Raw genomic sequence first — 20,501 nt, 5'->3', positions numbered from 1 at the left:
CATTGTTTATGCCAGCAGCAGCAACAGTACAGATGTCTAAAGTGGGCTTAGCACGCGACCACACATAAATTATTGGGCGAAGCACTTGGAATGAAAACGTTCTAAGGTTAATAGATTTATTCTTTTTTTTTTTTAGTAAATATTAAATTAATATCCTGCTGAAAATTTTGCAAAATATATATCTAACACTTACTTCAATGATTCCATTTATTTAAATATTCTAAAAAATAATGGTTCTTCTAACAATTTCATTATGAGATTCAAAGAAAAAAACAAAAATCTTAAATAAAATAAAAATAACAAATCCCCTAAATTGAAAATTGAACGGCAATCTGTCAGTCAATCCGTCAATCAGTTAGGTAGTCAATCATTTAGTGAGTAAGTCAGTCAGTCATTCAATCAATCCATCAGTTAGCCAATAACTAATTAATCAGTCAATCATTGACTTAATCAGCAAATTATTCAATCAGACAATCAGTCAGTCAATCAGTATACAATCAATCAGTCATTCAAATTTGCCGATTAGTCAGTCAACAAGTAAACAATCAATCAGTCATTTAATCAGCTAATTAGCCTGTCAATCAGTAAACAATCAATCAGCCATTCAATCAGCCAATCAATCATTCAATCAGCCAATAAGTCAGTCAATCAATAATGATTCATTTAGTCATTCAATCAGCCAATTAGTCAGTCAATCAGTAAACAAGCAATCAGTCTTTCAATCAGCCAATTAGTAAGTCAGCCAATAGAAGAAAAAAAAATCGAAAAGCATAACATGCAAATTTTGAGTCAATTTTGATGCTTGCTAAAAAAAATTATTTTATTATATTTTCTACTGCATTTTTTTTAAATACACACATATGTACATAAATTTATATATGTAAATAAAATTGAATATAAAATATAATAAAATATTTGATATCAAGAATTTTTGCATAAAAATTGACTTCGTAAATAAATCAGAAATTTTGATGCTGCGCTTTTCCAGCGATGTCTATTAGGAAAATGCCGCTTAAATTGCGAACATCAAAATTAATAATTCATTTTGCAGCGAAACTTTGGTGACGCCCAGCGGCCGTTTGTTTTGGCATTTATATTCATCAAAATATTTTCATTGCCTTATTTTTCCACACGTTCTTTTTTTTTCCACGTTGCCTGCCTTCGTCGAAGTCTCGCCCTATCTCTTTCTCGCTCTCTCCCACTCTCTATCTCTGTCTCGCTCGGTGCGTAGCTCTTTCGCTGCTGCGCTGAAAGCCGACGTGACATAATTAGCTGGGCGTGGCTCAGTGGGCGTATAATATTAATTTCCACTTAAATGAAAAATTATGCTCAATTTCAGTCAAATTTATGGAGCAACAACAACAACAACAATGAAAAAAAAAAATACTGCATCTCCTAGGGCCTGAGCAAATAAATTTTTTGCACATAAATCTCGAAGCGCTAATAACAATAACAATAATAATCATCAGCCGGAATGGCTAAGGGCGGCGACAAACATTTATGATATTAGCCAGGCCCACACAATCCGTGAGTTGGCTGGGAAGTGGGGGGGAGGAGGAGGAGCTGGGGGGAATAGCCTAGGCAGAAAAGTTGGGTAGGTTATATAATGCACGGCTATCGTTAGGCGATTAAAATTTTGTCATTAATTACATGAATTGTGGCGTAATATTTCACAGCTTCACAATCTCTGTGAATATGTGCGTGTGTGTGTGTGTGTGTGTGCCTGCCTATACGAGCTGTTAATGTGCTGGGATTAGTGCATTTAGAAATGCATTTAAATCACTTACATGACATTAAAACGATTTCAAATTGTGATATGAATAACAAATGAATATTCAATACGTAAATGAATGCACTCGTTTTATGCCTACTGCACAAATTGAATATAACCTATATCCAATAACCGTTAACTGAATATTGCAACTTTTTTATATTTATATATATATGTATGTATTATGCATATATATATGTATGTATATATATGAAATGCATTCATTTGATATTCATTCAACACTTGCTTCAGTTCGTATCTAAACATCATTTAAAATGAATACAAAATGCGAATGCACTTAACAGCCGCATGCATTATTCAGCGACATTTTAGCAATGATTCATTTTGGATTCAGTTGAAAAACTTTGAAAAAGTACCTGAGTGCGAGCGAGACGTGTATAGTGGCACAAATCGTGCGCGCCGTTTGGAAGCCTTAAGCGCGGCTTACAGCTTTCCAGTGCTTCGTTGGAATTCATTTTGTTGCGTGCGTTGTTTTCACTTACTTTAATCGTCGCACGTTTTATGTACACTTGTTTATATTAATTGCGAATTATTTAATTCAACATTTTTAGAGAAAACCGCACTAATTTACCGCACAACACAATCACACACAAAAAACCGTAAGCTGTTGCGTCATGCGCAGAACTAAACGTTGCCATGCACTCAACCTTGCTGCGCTCACGCATAAAGAGAACTAAATTTGTGCCCATACATTATTTATTGAACACATTAATTGCCCTGCATTAATATTTGGCACGTCGCTACCTAGATACCCTTACTAATAATGTGTGTATAGAGCATTAAGATAAGCCTATTTGAATATAACAGTTATTAGTTGCCCAGTAAATAAATAATTAATTTGTTCTACCATGCTCACATTTATGAATAAATATTCTGCACATAAGCAGTTTATTGTTCTGCACTGTTCAAAGGTTAAGCTATGCTGTTTTGGGAAAGGGTGTTTTGCTGGCGCAGAGCCAAAACGAAATGTAATAGTAACGGAACTGGAGTGCCAAAAAGAGAATGCGAAATTGAGAGGACTAGGAAATAACTGTCACATTGCGAGGCACAGGCATAGCAATGGGCAAGAAGAGTGCAGCTGCTATGATCGTAGATCGTAGCATGAAACAAAACGAGTCAGCAGGCTGCGTTTGCTTGCGTCTGTTGTTTCGTCGACGCAGATCGCATTAGGCTTATTGTTGTGCGCGATGTCCTCCAGTGACCAGCTGCACGCGCAACTCAACACAGCTCCCCGCACGCTCCGCTAACAGGCATTCGTTGGTACGTGTATTACATAATTGCAGTGTGCAAATCATTTCAGCCCTTCAGCTTTCCCATAACAGTGTATTTGCTTGCCATAATCTTGCCTAAAAAAGCAAAATGTTCCGCTATTTTTGCAGTGTTCAACTGTTTTTGATTTTAGTTTTTATACCCTGCACGCATTGGAAATAGGCAAAGAAGAGTATCGTGACCTTGTGTGAATACTTGTAACAGACAGTATTAGGCTTCTCCTGCACCATGAAGCACGTATGTATTTACATATGTGTGCGTGTGTGTGTGTACAGGCGATGATATTGCCAGTCTGTGCGAATGTTTCCTGATGGCAGCTCGGCGCAGGGTATCTTCTAGCCATCCACTCCTGGCTAGTGCTCATGTTTTGCTTTCGTGTTTTGCATGGTTGCATTTTGTGTTTTCGTTTTCTGTTTTCACAATTGGCGACGGCAATTGAAATACATTTTTGGTTTATTCATGTGTTCGTTTAGTTGTTGTAATTGTTGGATTGTCAATTGCTTTGCCAGTTATTTGAAGTATGGTTAATTGTTTTTTTCTCTCTCTCTCTCTCTCTCTCTCTCTCTCTTCTACTAACCCAAATGGAATTACATTCATAAACATTGATTTTAACAGACAATTTCATTTCCTTTTCTCATTGCAGGTGAGTTTTCGCTGAATTTGCGGTTATATCGAAATCTAAAAGGTATTTGCAATTGATAAGGGCAATTAATGAAAACGCTTAAATATCTGAAATAATAAAGTGCTGCTTAAATTTGTCACTATAAACCGAAATGCCAAACATATACATACATATGTATGTATATGCATGTATGTATATACATAACTGTTATTTTTAGATAAAACAAGAATTAATTTTAAATAATTCTGTTGTTAGGTTTTTTTTGGTAGTATTCCGTTTTTTTTGTTTTTTGTTCGGGTTATTCCGTATTCATATTTAAATAACTGTATAACTGTGAAGCAGCTGTAACGCGGGAGCACAGCTTTGCATTTATGGCGTAGCTCCTCGTCTGCTCCTTGACCTGAAGCTGGCTGTGAGAATACTCTTTGGGGCGCTATGCTCCAGTATGCCGCTGGCTCAGTAATGGCAAATCATATTTATTATTATGAGTCAAATGCAGTGTGGGTGGAATTTTAATTAAAGTGCCACGCCCAGCGGGCACAAGCTGATAGAAGGCGAGCGCATAAAAAACGATTTTCTAAAAAAAAAAACTCTGCTCGTCCGTTCGTGGGGGGGGGGGGGGGGGGGGGGGGTACGACTGGGCGACTGGATGACTGTCAAATCCGAACGAAAATTCCATTCGAGTCATCAACTTGGCAGATTTTTTGTTGCACATTTCATTCAACTGCAGGTTTTTATGGCATGGCCTTTCAAGAACATCCAACCCACAATGCTTATACTTGGTGTTTTTTTTTTTTGTGGGCGGGGGTGGTTCGCATTGAAGCTTTTTCTGGCTTAATGCGTTCCTAATTGAAAGTTGCAAAATTCCAGGTGAAAATGCGAAAACTGTGCGCGGCAAACCGCAAATAATAAGAAGAAGCGAATGCAAAAGCAAAAGCAAAACAGACGAAAGCAGCAGAGGAATCAAGCAGCAGCCAGGCAAAGTAGCAGAGGCATTGAAAGCCTATGGCATTCCGTTCTATTGAGTGGAAAAATGCCAAGGCAAAGCAAAAAAAAAAATACCTAACAACAACAACAACAACAGCACAGCAAGTGCAATAAGTGTACGTCTCTCTCTCTCTCTCTCTCTCTCTCTCACTCTCACGCTCTGCCTTTAGTTCGGTCTCGCGCTCAATGTTCTCTTTACATGCGTGCGGGCTGACATGTGTACGTGTGTGTGTGTGTGCTTGCCTCTTACAGAGAGCAAAAGCAATGGCATGCTTAGAAGAAGCACTAGCTGAATAAGAAGAAGAAGACATACGGCATTCGTTTCGATACTCTGCTTTGCCTTTGTTTGCTGCCTTTGGCCGAATGTGTGCGGCTTATCTTCAGCAAATGCAGGTCAGTTGATGGCGATTTGGTCGTGGAAGGAGGGGGGAAACACAGAGGCAGAGTGTAGCAGGTGCTTAGTCCATTTCTTTTTGCTTGTGTCTGTTTGTTTGGTTTGCCTGCTCTCAAGGTTAAGTACGAATTAGCCTGGGCATTTAATTAAGTGGGCGTGCGACTTTTGGGCTGGCAAAACATCAGGCTCTGCCACTCTGCCCGTCCCGCTCACACCCGCAAGCTCCCATCCACGGCGATGATAATCGAACAATGGTGCATAGCCAAAGTGTGGCAGCTACTAAATCGAAATTGATTGCGGCAAATGACCCCCCCAAAAAAAAAAAAAAAAAACACATACACACAGAGAGAGACAGACACGCATTTGTTGTGTCGTGGTTCGAGGAGGAGCGCACGCATAGTGAGTCTTCTCGGCCATTTTGTTGGTTTTTGCGGTTTCCGGTTCCAGCTACACATATTGTATGTATTTATTGCCTTTAGCGAAGCGAAACAAAGCAAAGTGAAGCAAAACATTCGCATCAATTATTAAGCCGATTTTGCACGTGTAAATCGCGTTCGAGCATTTTCAACGCTCGTTTAAACCAAACAAAAAGCCAAACTAAATAACAAAACTAATTAGTTGTCAGCGACACGTCAGCCATTGAGCCAAGCACGCAGCCGGCTCCGGCTCCGACTCCGGCTCCGGCTCCGGCTCCAAGGACACCACAAGGGCCACATATAGGGGCATAGGCACGGTCTGTATACATATATGCATGCATATACATATGTACATAGAAGGATGTTATTGTATGGCGAACTGTCATCATTTCAGGCAGTTGACAGCACAATCAGATCCAACCGGAAGCGAGCCATATTGGGCCTGAATTTCAAAATTGTAAAACGAAATGTCCAGCGCGTTCGGTGAGCGGCTAAACAAGTTAATTGTTACAGAAATTGAGAATTGATTCAGAAACAACAATCAATAACAAATTCGATTCAAATTCGATAGCATTCAAAATTTGAGTAACCATTTTTGGGGAGCACAGCAAAAGCGCAATACAAACCGAATAATTTCAACGATTTACAATGAAACGCAATTGGCAATGGAAAATATCAGTTACTTTAGCTCTTGACGTGCCCCTCAGCTCGTTTTCACATTGATTTTGGCAAAAAGTTTACCCGATATTTGGCACCTATGCGAGAGCACAGTTCTGTTTACAGATATATTAAAACGCTGCTTTTGATATTTGATTACAATGTTTGCGGATTCAAATTCGACAATTTCGTTTTAAATTGTTTTGCGGTTTTCACTTTCATCCAGTTTCCGATACTGAGCCTTTCTTTTCTTTAAATCTTTTTTGTAGCTTACAATTTGCTATGTGGCCAAGGCTTTGATATTGACTTTGATAAAAGACTTTGGCGTATTCAAATTCGAGCGTTTCGTTCGAAAACGGCGCGAATTTCACTTTCACTTAAACTAAACATCTGTTTAAAGTGTTACGAATGTCTCCACAATTAAATTGTTTTGGCCTTAAAATCTATAAATAAACAACTGAGATGGTAAAGTGACAGACGAGAATGTCGCAATTTGTGTCCTATTATTATCATTTTCTTCTTCTTTTTTTCTTAAATCATCTTGTTCTTCAGTTTTCCCAGACATTTTCAACACTTTCCCTTTTACAACAACGGCTGCTAATTTTGGAATGGGCTGTTGGAATGGGGCGGCAATCAGCTAAGCTCATTATTGGTCCCCCCACCCTCACCCTCCACGCTCCTTTTTACCTACCACCTCGCACCACCCATCTCGCATCTCGCACCTCGCACCTCGCCCGCCCACTGACAGTTGACAGAAACTTTTCAATTGTCATAATTATTCAAAATGCCAACGAGATTCTAGCCAAATGCTCGCTAATTGCGCGTCGAATGATTTGCTGGCAATGTCAGAGTTAGCGTGGGTGTGAGTAAGTGGGCGAGTAGGCGTGGCAGACAACGTTTAACCTTTTGGCTTGTTACCATACTTTCTGCCCGACAGCTGTTTCGGCCCAAAAGCAGCACTCAGTCCGAGCCTCTGCGTCGATTGTCGATTGTCGAGCAGCTCTCGAAATAGACCAAAAAAATGTGGCCAACTGAAGTGCGTCTGCCATTGATTAATGGGCCTGGTCTGTGAGTCGGGCCATCGACGTGCTTATGGGCGGGCGGTGTGCAGTATTTCGCTTTGTCTTTTGGAATTTCCACTCTTGTTGTTGTTGTTGTTGTTGTTGTCGTTGTCCTGGCAGTCGATGTCATGCCAAGAATTTTTTTTCTTACGGCTGCGACACACTGAGACAAAAGCCAAGCGGTTACTTCGCAGATTTTCTTTGCCATGCTGCCAGCGAATTATTCGCTGTGCCTGCTCTTGTTTTTTGTATACCCTGTAAATGTGTTAATGCCGCGTATTGAGCTTGTATACAAATATACAAATTCTTTTTGCCAAAAACGTCTTGATTTATGGCTGCTTCTAAATGTGGTATATGGGCTGTACTTTGCTCCACATCTAGGCTTAAGCGTCGCTCTGTGAGTCTATCGTCTAAGAGATCTACAATAGAGAACACAACACGCTTCGAACCAGCTTGCTGGCACATCTTTCACATCGTCTGTTTCTGTATTTAATCAGAAATTGGAGTTTCGGGCGCGAGTCGTTGCTTCTCCAATGCGGCCTTCTTGTTTAGAGGGTATTATCAAGTGGAGCATACTCTCCATTGCACGTGCATTCCAGCCTGGCTGGTCTTTTTGTCATTGCCCCGTGGTACTGAAATATGCAACAGCAAACGCTGAGGAATCTGCGGGGCCGACTGTGGCACGCTTTTGGGGTTGCAGCCAAAGGTAGCTGCCAATTTATTTTGCATTTTCCTTCACGCTTTTGCTTTTAGCCGATATTTCCTTCTTTCTTTTTTTTTCATCGCGGCATGTATGTGCGAGTGTGTGTGTGTGTGCTGTTACATTTTGTCGCTGCATAAATCGCATTGATACGTTTAAAAGTTTTGCTTTGTTCAGTGGCCCCGGGCCACGTTTTATGGCCAATGGCAGCTGGGGACTAGCTACGCCCGGACTCCATCTAAAGTCTGGCGCACGTGATATGCCCAAAAATGCGCCATATTGGGGCGTGGCACACATCAGGCACATGCAGCCAAGACGTGCCAGCAGCAAGCAGCATCCACCAAGCCGCCGCATCAAGCGCCTGCTCAGCCTTAATGACACATTCAAGTTTTTCGGCAAAATGCATGTGAAGGCTGCAGCATGTACCGATTTATATATATGTATATGCATATATGCACTTAAGTAGCATACTATATGCGCATATAGGTACTAAGTGTGCCCAGGTATATGCATAAAGAAGTCGACGACTTGAGCGAGATGAACTTCGGTACCAGAGACGCTCTGCTTCGCACAATGTTGTTCTTGGTGTCCGAATAGTAGCGAGGAGAGAAGCGAGTGAGAAGTGCATACAGAGCCAAACAAGCAAAGTACAGAAGCGATTTTTCAGAGCCGAAATGTCTGGGAAGAAAGGAAAAAACAGGATTGAGAAAGGAGCAAAGTGAGAAGCAATGCATAATAAGTTAAGAACAGTAGAATAAAGCGACACCTGAAACAAGGCAAGCGAGAAGCGCAATTGAAAACAAAACGAAAATATAAGCAGAAAGAAGCGAAATTTAGAAGCGCAGCGAGAAGCTTTGTGTTTCAAGCGATGCCAAAACATGGCAAGCGAGAAACGCATACAGAAGGAAAACGCAAGATAAAATCAGAAAGAGGCGTAATCTAGAAGTGAAGCGAGAAGCGAAGTATTGTGGAAAACGAATCGAAAAGCGAAATGTAAAGTAACAACGAAGCCTTATTAAAGCTATGCCCGGAATAAGCCAAAAAGAAGTGAACAAAGAAACGAAAAAAGCGGCAAAGCAAGAAGCTAAATGGCAAATTCTCGAGGAGAAGCCACAAAGAAATTTAGAAGCTGTTGGCACGGCGAATTGATTAAAGCATGTACGTAGCAGACATATGCATGTGTGAACACACACACACACAAACATATTTTGAGTCATTACTTAACACTGCTTTTTTTGTTGAAAAACTTAGAGTTTCTCGGTAGAAGTGCTATTTACCTAGCCTAATTTCATATTTTTCCTAGGCTTTTTTAAACAACTTCCTGTTTTATTTTTCTTCCAGAACCAAATTTGACATATGTCCACGCTTTCCCACGGTAGCTTTTTAACTCGACGAACTGACAAAAGTTAACAAACTACTTTTAACTTTTCTCTCTCTCCATTTCCCTCTCGCTCGTGCTCTCACTCTCGCTTTCTCTCTCGCTCTCTCTTCCTCTCGCGCTCTTTCAACTTTTCTTGCTTTTCCGCTCCAGCCGTATTACGATTGACTGCCAAAATCGCATAATTCAAGTTGTTTAGCTTAGCAGAGCGTGTTTGTGTGTGCTTCTGTGTGTGTGTGTGTGTGTGTGTGTGTTTGCACTTGTGCCCAAGTCTTGTTGTTGGTGGTTTATTTTTATGACTCACGCACTTTTGCGGCTTCCGGCTGGCCATCAAAATGGAGCCATCAACACCTGCTTTCGCCGTCCAGTGCTGTGTAACGCAAATATTTCAGCGTAAATATTTTCGGGGCGAACGTTCGAAGTTCGCTTTGAGTTATGGCTGCAGTCGCAAACTCAATTTGAATAAATTGCTGGAAACAAAACAAAACACACACACACACACACACACACACACATGCCCGCCAAGTGGATAAAAGAAGCAGATGAAGAAAAAAAAAAAAACCAAATAAAAAATAAAATAAAAATATAAAGCGAAGTGTAGAAACAAAGAGCAACCCATAAACCCGAGAAGTCTATCGAGCCCGCCAGAACTTTTGGCTCGCGCGCCTTTTAAACGAAATTTACAGCAAGCAATACAAAACTTTTTTACAATTTTCAGCGTTTCTCAGAAGTTGTGGTGTGGCCCAATATAGGTCTGGTATGGGGTGTGCGTAGGGCTCCGGTTCGAGTTCCAGTTTGGGCTTGGGCTTGGGTTTGGGTAACTGGCAACTGAAATCCTGCATGTGTGAAGAATCAAGACGCATAAATTGCCAGCTGGCGGCCCAGCAATAGAGGCAGCAGCCGCCTTGCTTGCTTACGGCTTTTAAGCTTATTTACTGCTTATGTATTTTAACACCAAAAAACCCCAGACTCTGCCAAAAACAAAAAAAAACGCCGCCCACTCGCAGCAGCAGCAACAACAACAAACGCGATTACACCATTTTCTGCTTCTTTTTTTTTTTCGGCAGCACTTCCGGCCCAACATGACAAATGGCTGCAAATCGTCTTCCTTTCGCGACCGACGCGTTGACAACAAAATGGCGATTGCCTTGAGTGTTGGCCGGGGGGTGGTTGAAGGTTGGCCACGCAGTTGGAGGCTGTATATAATTTTTTTTATCGACACTTTTCATTATTTATTTATTTGGCACTTCTTGCAAGCGCTCATATTTGAAAAGTTTTCAAGCTTCTGAGACAAAAAAAAAAAAAACACAAAATGAAGTGTATATAAAAGCAAGAGACATTTGAACATTTCGCTCTTAAAAAATCAACTACAACTCAGCTGTAGATGTTCATGAAATTCCATTAAATATATTTGAGCAAAAAGTGACGCAACAATCTTCGCTAGATTTTAATACGGGGGTCCTTTATAAAGGACATTATATATTTGAGCTGAGCATTAAAAGTTGACAGTAATCAGAGCACTAAAATAAATCAAATCAAATCAAACATGCAACATACACGCTATATAAAGCGTTTACCAACACTTCAACGTTCAACTGAGGGGACAGCGATCCCACGCTCTCTGCATATAACGTTTACCAACACTGTCCACCAATCCTACTTAATGCATAATCTACGGTTTTTGCTTAAGCGTTTTAATCATGCGAAACATATCTGAGCTTGGCATTCGCAGTGTTACAGCTCACAGCGTATAGGGCATATGGCATTTACCAACACTGACCAGCATTTAGTTAGGCGCTAATGCATAATTCATGGCCACAAGGTTTCAACGTTGTCACTTTAATAATATCGCCCCCAACTGTTTATTTATTTATGCACTTTTGTCGTCATTTAAAAAAAAAAAAACAAAAAATGTGTATAAAAATAAAATAACATTTTCCATCATCACACGCCAAAGTTGTCCGCTTTTTTAATATCTATATTTTTTTTTAGATTTTTCAATTTCATTTAGTTGATCTTTTTTTTTTATTTCCACCGTTAAAACTTTCGCCGGGCAACTTGGAAAATGATTGTTGCCAACTTAATTGTCGCAATTAAGTTACGGCCCGGGCCGAGTTGACGCGACGCGAGGCGAGGCGAGGCGAGGCGGGGCGGGGCAACGCGAAGTGACACGACCCTGGCTGGCCAGAACTTGACGGCCTGGCCCATTGTTCGGTACTTGACGTCTTGCGTTTGTTCTTCTATAAATGTTTTAAACATTTTAATTAGTTTTAATAAACGCTTCGTCGTCAAAAATCATTTGAAGTGCCTCACAGTCGACGCTGTCCCTTACCCCTGCCTCGGGCCCCAGTCCCTGCCCCTCGGCCATGTGGCTAAATGCCCTCCAGCCATCAGCATAATACACATCAAGTGCAGGCCAAGTCGGGGCAGTCCAGTCCAGTCCAGTCCATTCCAGTCCAGACTCGTTGCTCGCCTGTCCTCTACCATCTCGTCGCGTCCCGCTCCGTCCACTCGCTTGACAATGAATTCGTGTCCGGGTCGTACTCGCTTTTGTGAGAGAGTTGGCAGCTGCTGCTGCGGCCTGTTATGTGTGCTTACCGCAGGGTTCTGCTGTACACCTACGCCCCAAGATGTGACCCAGCCACGTCTCGCCCCCTGACTGACCGCCCAGCCACAATGCCACTAACACACACACACACACACACACACACGGACACGCACAGTGCTGCGGCCAACCGGGCGTATGCGTAATATGTTTAGTTGGCGTTCCCTGGCGGCTGGCTGGCTGCGGGCCGCGGTCGCTGCGGTCGCGCAAGCTTCCGCATGAACTTAGCGGTTCACTAACAAACCAACCAACTCCTATCTACTATTTCCGTCACCACCAAGCACCGCCTCGATTTGCCTTGGGTGTTCGGGCCTTTGGTCCTGTCTTGTTGCGCCGTCGGTCGCGTGTCGCCAGTGCATTGTTTTTATGTACTCTGGTCACATGTGCGGCCAGACGCGGGCGTAGCGTGCCTCTGATTGTGTCTTGTGGCAAAGTGGCAGCTGCCACAATGTTAGGGTTATGGCTTTAAAGGCCCTGGCACCGCTTATACATGCATACACATACATATGTAATGTATATACGAATTCCTAATGCCAATTAGGATATCTTGGTCGCGTTTCATATCAAGTCGTTCGCTTAGATTTAGGCATGCTTCATTTATGAGTGCCTAAGCTTTAACTTGCAGAAAGAAAGAGACAATACAATTTAATAATTAACAGCTGTGAAACATTTGTTGTCTCGCTCTCGGCACTCTGTTGCTTTCTTTTCGCTTCACTGCTTTCAGCTAGTGTCATTGGCATTCAAAAATAATTGCTTTCAATAATGTCAATAAAAAAATACTTACAAAAAAAATACTTAAAAACTTTGCATGCTTCGATGCGATCATATTTTATTGTTGCCTTTAAGAGCATTGCATATTGATTTTTTTTTTTTGTTTGTTGGTTAAACTTTTCTTTTTTTTGCTGCTCGCCAAATGCCATTAAATGCAGTCGTCTCTTTCGCGCTCTCTCTGCCTCCCTCTCTGTCTCTCTCTCTCTCTCTCGCTGTCTTTGGGTTTTTGTACATTTGCTCGGTCTGGCGTTTAATGTGCTGTTTGATAAAAAGTTTTCCGGCTGCAAAGGCGACGCGCATAATATTTCAATAATTTATTGATTAGTTATCTTTGGCGCGCGCCTTCAATCAATTTAAATGCATTTTGTCCTTGCGCATGAGTGGACGCCGCTTGACTGCAAGGACAACAACAGCAACAACAACAACAACAACAACAACAACTAGGACGACGGCGGCGTTGTCGACGTTATTGGAAATGCAGTAAATAATAAAGTGCAGGGGCATGTGCTCGTGTATAGGGCACACACACACACACACACACACACACATCACATCGCATATCGGATGGAAAATATAGATTGAGAGCATGGGATAGAGGTGCACCGCCAGCAGGAGAGTCGGACGAGGAGCGAGGGTCGGGCGGGTCAGGCGCTCGCTGCCGATACACGGCTCCATGCAAGCTTATGCAAATGTCGCGTCGCGATATGCAAACACAAGAAAAAAAAAAAGAAAACAACAAAAAGAAAAAAGAAAAGAAAATGCAAAGATAAAGGTAAATTGTGCACTTGAAAAGCGACCGAATCGATGGAAGCCAACGGGCTGGTTGCCATAGCTTTTGATGGAGACAAAAGGATAACGGAGGAAACCGGTATGAAGGAGACAGACAGCCAGACAGGCCAAAGCTAGCGGTGGCCCAAGAGCGGGGATAGATTTACACCCGAAATTGTTAGACACAACCAATCGCAGCAGTTCCAAAGAAAATCGCTAGAGATTTGCAGCAGCTTTGCAGTTTGGCAGGTTTACGCATAGATCTAAGCCTAGCGAAAGTTAGTCAAAGTCAATCAGTCGATAGTGTCATCACTAGCATATTTATCGAATCTTACGCTTATAGAACATTTTCTCTTATGATATAGTTTGCTTTGTCCCTTAAATTCACCTAATCAACGCTGAATATATTGCTGCAAAAGTCATCGAAGGCAGCTTAAATGACTGATCGATTATGCAGCTAACAGAACCCTTATCAATATAGCTATCTAAGGCTGCTGAAAAAACTATCGATAGTATCATCACTAACAAACCTATCGATTGTATTGCTAACAGAACCCAATCAATAATCGACAAAGCAAATACGCTCAAATGTAGCTTAAAAACTATTGAATCTGCTTCTTATAAAATATTGATAATAATTTGAAGAGGATGGCACAATATCGATTGCATATATCGATACGTGACTATCGATATGCGTAGACTTTTTAATATATTGTGTCTTGTTGTTGCATATCGTTAGGCTCGAACTTTAATTATTAGGCACGACAGCACATTGAACAGCCTCGTGTCACGATACGCAAACGACAAACACGACAACAATTAAGGCCTAGCAAATTGTAGCAGAAGATAAACAACAGGAAAAAAAGAAGTTTAGCACCATTTAGTGCACATTGTAGTCATTTGTTATTATTATTGCTGTTGTTGTTGTGGTTGTTGTTGTTGTTGTCATTATTATTGTTATGCAGGTTGTTTTTTGTTTTTGTTCGTTGTTATTGCTGCTAAATTGACTTAACTGCAACAGCAGCAGAAGCAACAACAACAACAACAACAACAACAATGACGGCAGCAGCAATAACAACCACAAGAACATCGCATGCATTAGAAATGCTTTCCGTAGCACCTAACTAAACCTGGCTGACAGCCCCTCCACTGAAATATTCCGCTGCTACCGCTCAACTGAGAGCCTCCCTTCAAACTCAATGGCAGTAAATGGACTTGGTAAACGTTTTGCCATAGACGACGTATAACCCTTTTTGAATCCCAGTATTGTTATAGTTGTTGTTCTGCCTTAGTTGGCAACTTTGTGCCCGTTATTGATCCACACACACACACACACACACACACATCACATTCAGGCTATTTGAGAGGCAAGGCACACCTTCGCTCATGAGTGTCTGTGTGTGTGTGTGTGTGTGTGTGTGTGTGTGTACAAGTTGTAAGGGCATGCCTAATATGGGTCTTTATTTAATTTAATGCAATTTTGTGTTGCTTTATAGCAGCCACATGAACAGCAACAACAATGTACCAACATGAAAGAGTTTGGGCCAAAAACGCTGCCAAATAGACAAAACATAAATTTGCTTTGAATATTTTGGTTTATATGCAAGCACACACACACACACACACACACACACACACACACATTCATTATTGCGTTAGTTCTTACGCAAGCAATTGCAGTTTGCAATTCTGTTTTCTCCCGCATTCGTTAACGTTTTACTGGCAGCATATGCTTGAATTAGCTTTGAGTATTTTGGTTTATATGCTAGCGTAGGCACGTTTACGCTTGCCTTATCTCTCACAAGAGAATTTCCAGTTTGCAATTCTGCTTAGTCTCTCTTTCGTAAACGTTTTAACGGCAGCATATGCTTAAATTAGCTTTCAATAGTTTGATTCTGCTTTGTCTCTAATTCGTAAACGAATGAATGGCAGCAACCGCTTAAGATGCATATGATAGCTTATGCTATATAGTCTAGTTGGAGCTAAGTTTTATTTTGTTTGTTTTATGCTCTATACTTTACATTCGCAAATGTTTCACTGGCTGCTCAGTTATCCAATCTAGTTTGTATTCGTTTTTTTTCCCCCTTTTACTGAGTAGAAATACCTCGAATGCGGTACATTTTTTTGTACATGCCAATGGGTCGCACTAAAAGAAATACAAAACAACGCAAACTGCAAAAACTTTAAACGTTTTTAAAAATGTGTAGCGAAGCAGCTAAGCGAATGGGTGGAGCTGTTTGGAGTAACCATGTTGCATGTGTATGTAAATACATATATATATACATATGTGTGTGTGTGTGCGTGTCTATTCATGTGCAACAAGGCGCCATCTGCCTAACAGCAGGACGAAGGCACTGGGAGTTAGCTCCAAGGCGGACATGTGTTCCTCGTTTTTTGCAGCTGCATGTGAAACCCAACACATGTGAAGGAGTAGCTAGCTGCCTCCTGTGCTCGGTGCATAATAAACAATTTCTTTTTTAAACACAAACCTCACACACACACACATACACGTAGCAGTAGATGTAGCTGTAGCTGTAACAGAAGATACGAGCATGAATGAGGGCGCGCAGTCAGCGTTGAATGAATCATTCACGCAGAAATGAATGCAAACGAGCCGAACGCATACTCGTTCATATGTAGCCGCACTCTATGTATATATATATATATATATGCATATGGACGTGAGCATAGTTAATAAATCAGTGATATTCTGAAATGAATCAATGAATGAAGAAGATTGTAATTGAGTTATGTGCGCATGGCCAACAGAATGCATATGAATCGATGCATACGAAACGAAACATACAAAATGAAGCAAAAAAAAAAAAAAAAAAAAAAAAAACAATTTAATGTAATGAATGCACTCACTGCCAGCGAGTTAATTTGAAATGCTTGAATGCACTCGAATATGTAGTCAAAAATAAAGTAGTCAACAATTTTGAATAATTTACGAGCTTCTAAGCTAGTAATTGTACTTCGAATGCATTCGAAAAACAAGTGTGAGTGAACGAAAAATTTGGAAAAAGTTTAAAGATAGCATTGGAGCATAAATCTAGTAAAAAATAAAATTGTATATCTTTTAGTTAAATATGAAATCTCGAAGTATATTCAAAACCTAGAGTGTTTTCAGCATCATGAACATTTTCCAGCACCCGCATACTAATTTTCTCGCTGTGGACAGAGTATAAATCGAGCATGCCTTTAGATTACTTTGAATGCACTCACAATTAATAAATATATATAAAAAAAAAAAGAAAACACAATAAAATAAAGCTATTTTTAGAATATCTAAATCAGATATATACACAAATGTAAACATTTTGCAACACTGCCAAAAATGTTAATTAAAACAAAATCCAACAAACTGACTTCAGATTCGTGGGCGTGCGTCAAGCGAGTGTTTTGTGAGTGTATTGTGAGTGTTTTGTGAGTGTTTAGTGAATGCTTGGCGTGTCGTTTTCAGCATTCTTTCGTGGTATTCAATTTACAGTCTACCGTTGCTGTTGCCTCCTATTTAGTTTTTTTTTTTTATGCATATGACTCTCGCCTAAACAACAGAGCCTCCCCACGCCGTGCCCTGGCTGCCGCCCCATTTGGCCCACCTTCGTGGGGCAGGCTGGCTTTTGTGCTGTGCCGGCGCGCAATTAAATCGATAATAACGCGACCGCCCGGGCCACACAGTCTGAAGCGTAAGCCTGAAGCCCCGAAGTCCCGAAGCACCCAAAGTCTACCTAATTGCGGATGACATGAAATTGTTTGCGCTATAACAATAAAGCAGACCGCTGTCGACTGCGACGCCAACGGCGATGCTGACGGCGACTGCGACTGCGACGGCGACGGCGACGGCGACTGCTCACACACATGCAACAACAACAACAACAAGCTCAGCTTTTGGCCTTCGCTGACCCAAAGTGCGAGCTGACAAATATTTGCTGTAGATGGCGCTTAGGTGCAAGGTTTATGTTTGTGAATGCATTCGATAAGAATCATTTTAGGTGAGCTAATAACCATTGTGATCTAGCCAACCATGGCCAAATACAACCCCCCCCCCCCCCCCCCCTCGTTGCTCTTGACAAATAGCTTGCCGGCAGCGTTTAATGTATTTTCACTAATTATTTTCAGCTAATTTGAGTTGAGTTAATTGAATTAGTTAACCCAAAATTAATTATGCTTAGGCGTGTTTAACTCTCTAGATACCCTATACTTTAAGGCCTATTCATTTTGTGGAAAGTTTATCATATATTTTCAACTTTTCATTGAGTTTTATTAATCAAATTTTCCATTCGACGACTTTCAAGAAAAATAGTAACTGCCAAGTAAATACCCTGTAAAAAGCAAGATATGCAGTTACCCTGTAGCTTAATTCAAAAAATTACGTTTGCTTTTAAGCAAAGATTTACTCAAATGACTTTTTTGCGATTTTTATTGTGCATAATTAATTAAATTCCTAAATGCTTGCTTCGAAAGGGTTGTCTCTTCTTTATCCATTTTGCTTGCAATAGAATGGAAACAAGTTTGAAGAGAAAAAGCACAACACAGCGCTACCCTGTAATAATTGTCAACAACTTTTTGCGTGCAATTAGTAAAATTTCTTAAGTTTGTTTTAAATCGAGTATGTTAGCGACGCCAGCTTCCTTTGGCCGCTTTTCTCATTTCCCTTGGCACGCCTGCCCCCTCCCCCACTTTCCGCACCTTCTACAGCCACGCCCCTGGGCGCCCGGACAAGATGTGTTGAGGCAGCGGAAGAGCCGTCAGCCCGTTAGCTGCGTTTTCTTTTGTTTATTGTAATTGCAGACATTGTCAACATTGTTGTTGTTGTTGTTGTTGTAGTTAGAAGGTAGCTAATGCTGTTGCCTCTGCTGTTGTTGTTGCTGTTGTTGTTGTTGTTGTTGTTGTTGTTGTTGTAGTGGCAACGCACGTGCGGAAAATGCTGCCGCAAACGCAAATGCGGCAACGGAAAAACTGAAACACATGGCACGAAAACGCTAATGACACACAAACAAACACACACTTGTACGTGTACGTGTGCGTGTGCGTGTGCGTGTGCGTGTGTGTGTGTGTGTGTGTGTGTGTGCTCTCTGCTGGGGGGCTCGGGTGCTTGTCATGTGTTTATTATCCTTTGGCAGCGGAAGTTTACAACAAAGTTGAAGGCAAAACCGCAGCACGTTGAGCGACAAAAGATGCTGCCACGCCCAGTTGCCGCCCATACACCTAAATACACAATGTGTATATGTGTTGATGTTGTGCTTGTGTGTGTGCCTGCTCGTCGTTGCACTGAATAAACAATTAGAAAATCGCATAAACGCCCCATTAAATGTTCTTTTCACTCTTTTCCAAAAACAAAAAAAACAACCAAAAGAAAAAACCCTGAGAAATTCTAATCAAATTTACCAAAATGGTTTTGTTTTTCTTGTTGTTGTTGTTGTTGTTGTTGCTGTGGCAATAAATTAGCAGCGCCTGCCACATGACGCTGACAAGATGTTGGGCGTTGGAGGCGGCTTCAGGGTTTGGGCGTGACCCAATAAATTCATCAGCCCGCTTCAGCGGCTGCTGTGAAATTAGCAGCAGCAGCAGCAGCAGCAGCAGCAAAAGAAGAAGACATTTAAACGCTTTACTGGGCGCTGCGACTAAATATTTTTTTTGGGGGCGGCGGCATGCCCACACCGCGCCAGGCAGACGGCCTTTTAATTGAATATTAATAACAAAATCCTGCATATTATATAAGCAGCAGCGCCCCATGTTAGGGATCTCAGCAGAGCGCAGGTCCTTGACGGTTAATATATGCGCATGTCTGCGTGTGTGTGTGTGTGTGTGTGTGTGTGCGGCAGCTGGCTTTGTATTTGTGCGCCGGCAAGTTCGCAAGGTCCTGCCACAGTGTCCTGGCATGTCAAACGTTAATACAATCATTGCTAACTCAACTCAATTCAACTCAATTCAACGCGATTCAACTTGATTCAATGCGATTCTATGCGATTCTGTGCGATTCAATTCGCTTCAACTCATTTCGCATTGCAAATGCCACCAAATGTGCGGCACATACTCAATTATCGCGCTTCTGTCTTCTGAGGCGCCTCAAATGGGCAGCCTCCAGCCTCTGGGGATTGGCTTAAATCTGTTCCATATGCAGCTATAGTATGTGCTTGGTCTGCAATAGTATATAAATATCTTATCATTTAGCTGATCTCATTAAAAGACACTAATTTTGGGTTTCCTTAGCCTTTCCATGATATTCTGTACGTTCTCCTACAATATAATAGCTAGAACCATGAAAATTGGTATGCTAACACATATTAGCAAGAGTTTTCGGCTTATGCCAATATATGCTTATTATCTTTGGCAAAACTCTATTATAATTGAGATTTTCTCCCATCATCTCTACGATCTCAGTGTCAAGTTTCTTATTTGTATGGGTAAAAAGTTTTCACTAATTTGATAAGTTTTGTGTCTGCAGTTAAGAGATTTTGTAGTTCCCGATTCGGCTGAAAGGCGACACGGGATCTTTGGGATTGGAATAAACAAGGATACAAAAATGTAGCCAGATATGCAGCTTGATTCTACTGAGTCCCCTCATTCCCCTCATTCAGAGGGTATTAGAAATGAATCAGGAAGTGCATAACTCATAGAAAGAAACAACTTTGAAGCATATATATATTCCGAGAAGATATAGTCATGTCTGTCTCGTCCGTTCGTCAGTCTGTTTCTCTCAGTTCTGTCAAAGAATTCAATGTAATGTCCTTTGGATACGAAAAGCTGGCCTTGCGCAAGGATAATGCCATAAATGAAAGCTGTAACTGTTGACAGTCAACTTGCATATTATTATGGTCTAAAATATAGGACAGCCATTAAAAGGCAATTCCAGATGAAGCGGCCAACACGCAACACGAGACACCAAATGGGAACTGGCATGGGAATGGGAATGGGAAAGGAAACCCATTGAGCCATTGAGGCCATGTAGTGGAAGCGAACAGCTATGTGTGTGTGTGTGTGTGTGTGTGTATAAAATCATGTCAGGTCATTTCCTGCTGGAGAACTTTCCGCCGCACAGGACCTAAAGAGCCACTAAAAGCAGCCAAAACAAAAA

At 41.2% G+C, this 20,501-nt stretch overlaps 1 protein-coding gene and 2 long non-coding RNA genes across 4 annotated transcripts in view; 2 read left to right on the top strand and 1 right to left on the bottom strand.

The window, feature by feature from the left end:
- The window catches only part of LOC138911177 (uncharacterized), a 124,931-nt gene extending 122,488 nt beyond the window's left edge, over positions 1 to 2,443 (bottom strand). Inside the window, exon 1 of the long non-coding RNA XR_011416553.1 lies at positions 2,149 to 2,443. This is a non-coding gene — a long non-coding RNA (uncharacterized lncRNA). The remainder of the gene's footprint in view (positions 1 to 2,148) is intronic.
- Positions 1 to 20,501, top strand: part of kirre (kin of irre) — a 49,252-nt gene that overhangs the window by 20,863 nt on the left and 7,888 nt on the right. The window contains exon 1 of one of the 2 annotated variants that reach the window (XM_015169134.3): positions 2,919 to 3,052. The exons of the other annotated variant lie outside the window; for it this stretch is intronic. The gene's annotated coding sequence lies outside the window, so the exon portion shown is untranslated. Of the gene's footprint in view, positions 1 to 2,918; positions 3,053 to 20,501 lie in introns of those variants that run through there. 2 annotated transcript variants of the gene reach the window in all.
- LOC138911486 (uncharacterized) lies at positions 4,317 to 9,831 on the top strand. Its single transcript, XR_011417095.1, has 3 exons — positions 4,317 to 5,797; positions 5,875 to 5,963; positions 6,407 to 9,831. It is a non-coding gene; the product is annotated as an uncharacterized lncRNA (long non-coding RNA).

The sequence above is a fragment of the Drosophila virilis genome, chromosome X (assembly GCF_030788295.1).
Source record: "Drosophila virilis strain 15010-1051.87 chromosome X, Dvir_AGI_RSII-ME, whole genome shotgun sequence".
Lineage (NCBI taxonomy): Eukaryota > Metazoa > Arthropoda > Insecta > Diptera > Drosophilidae > Drosophila > Drosophila virilis.
This window is presented reverse-complemented; position numbering and strand designations above follow the sequence as displayed.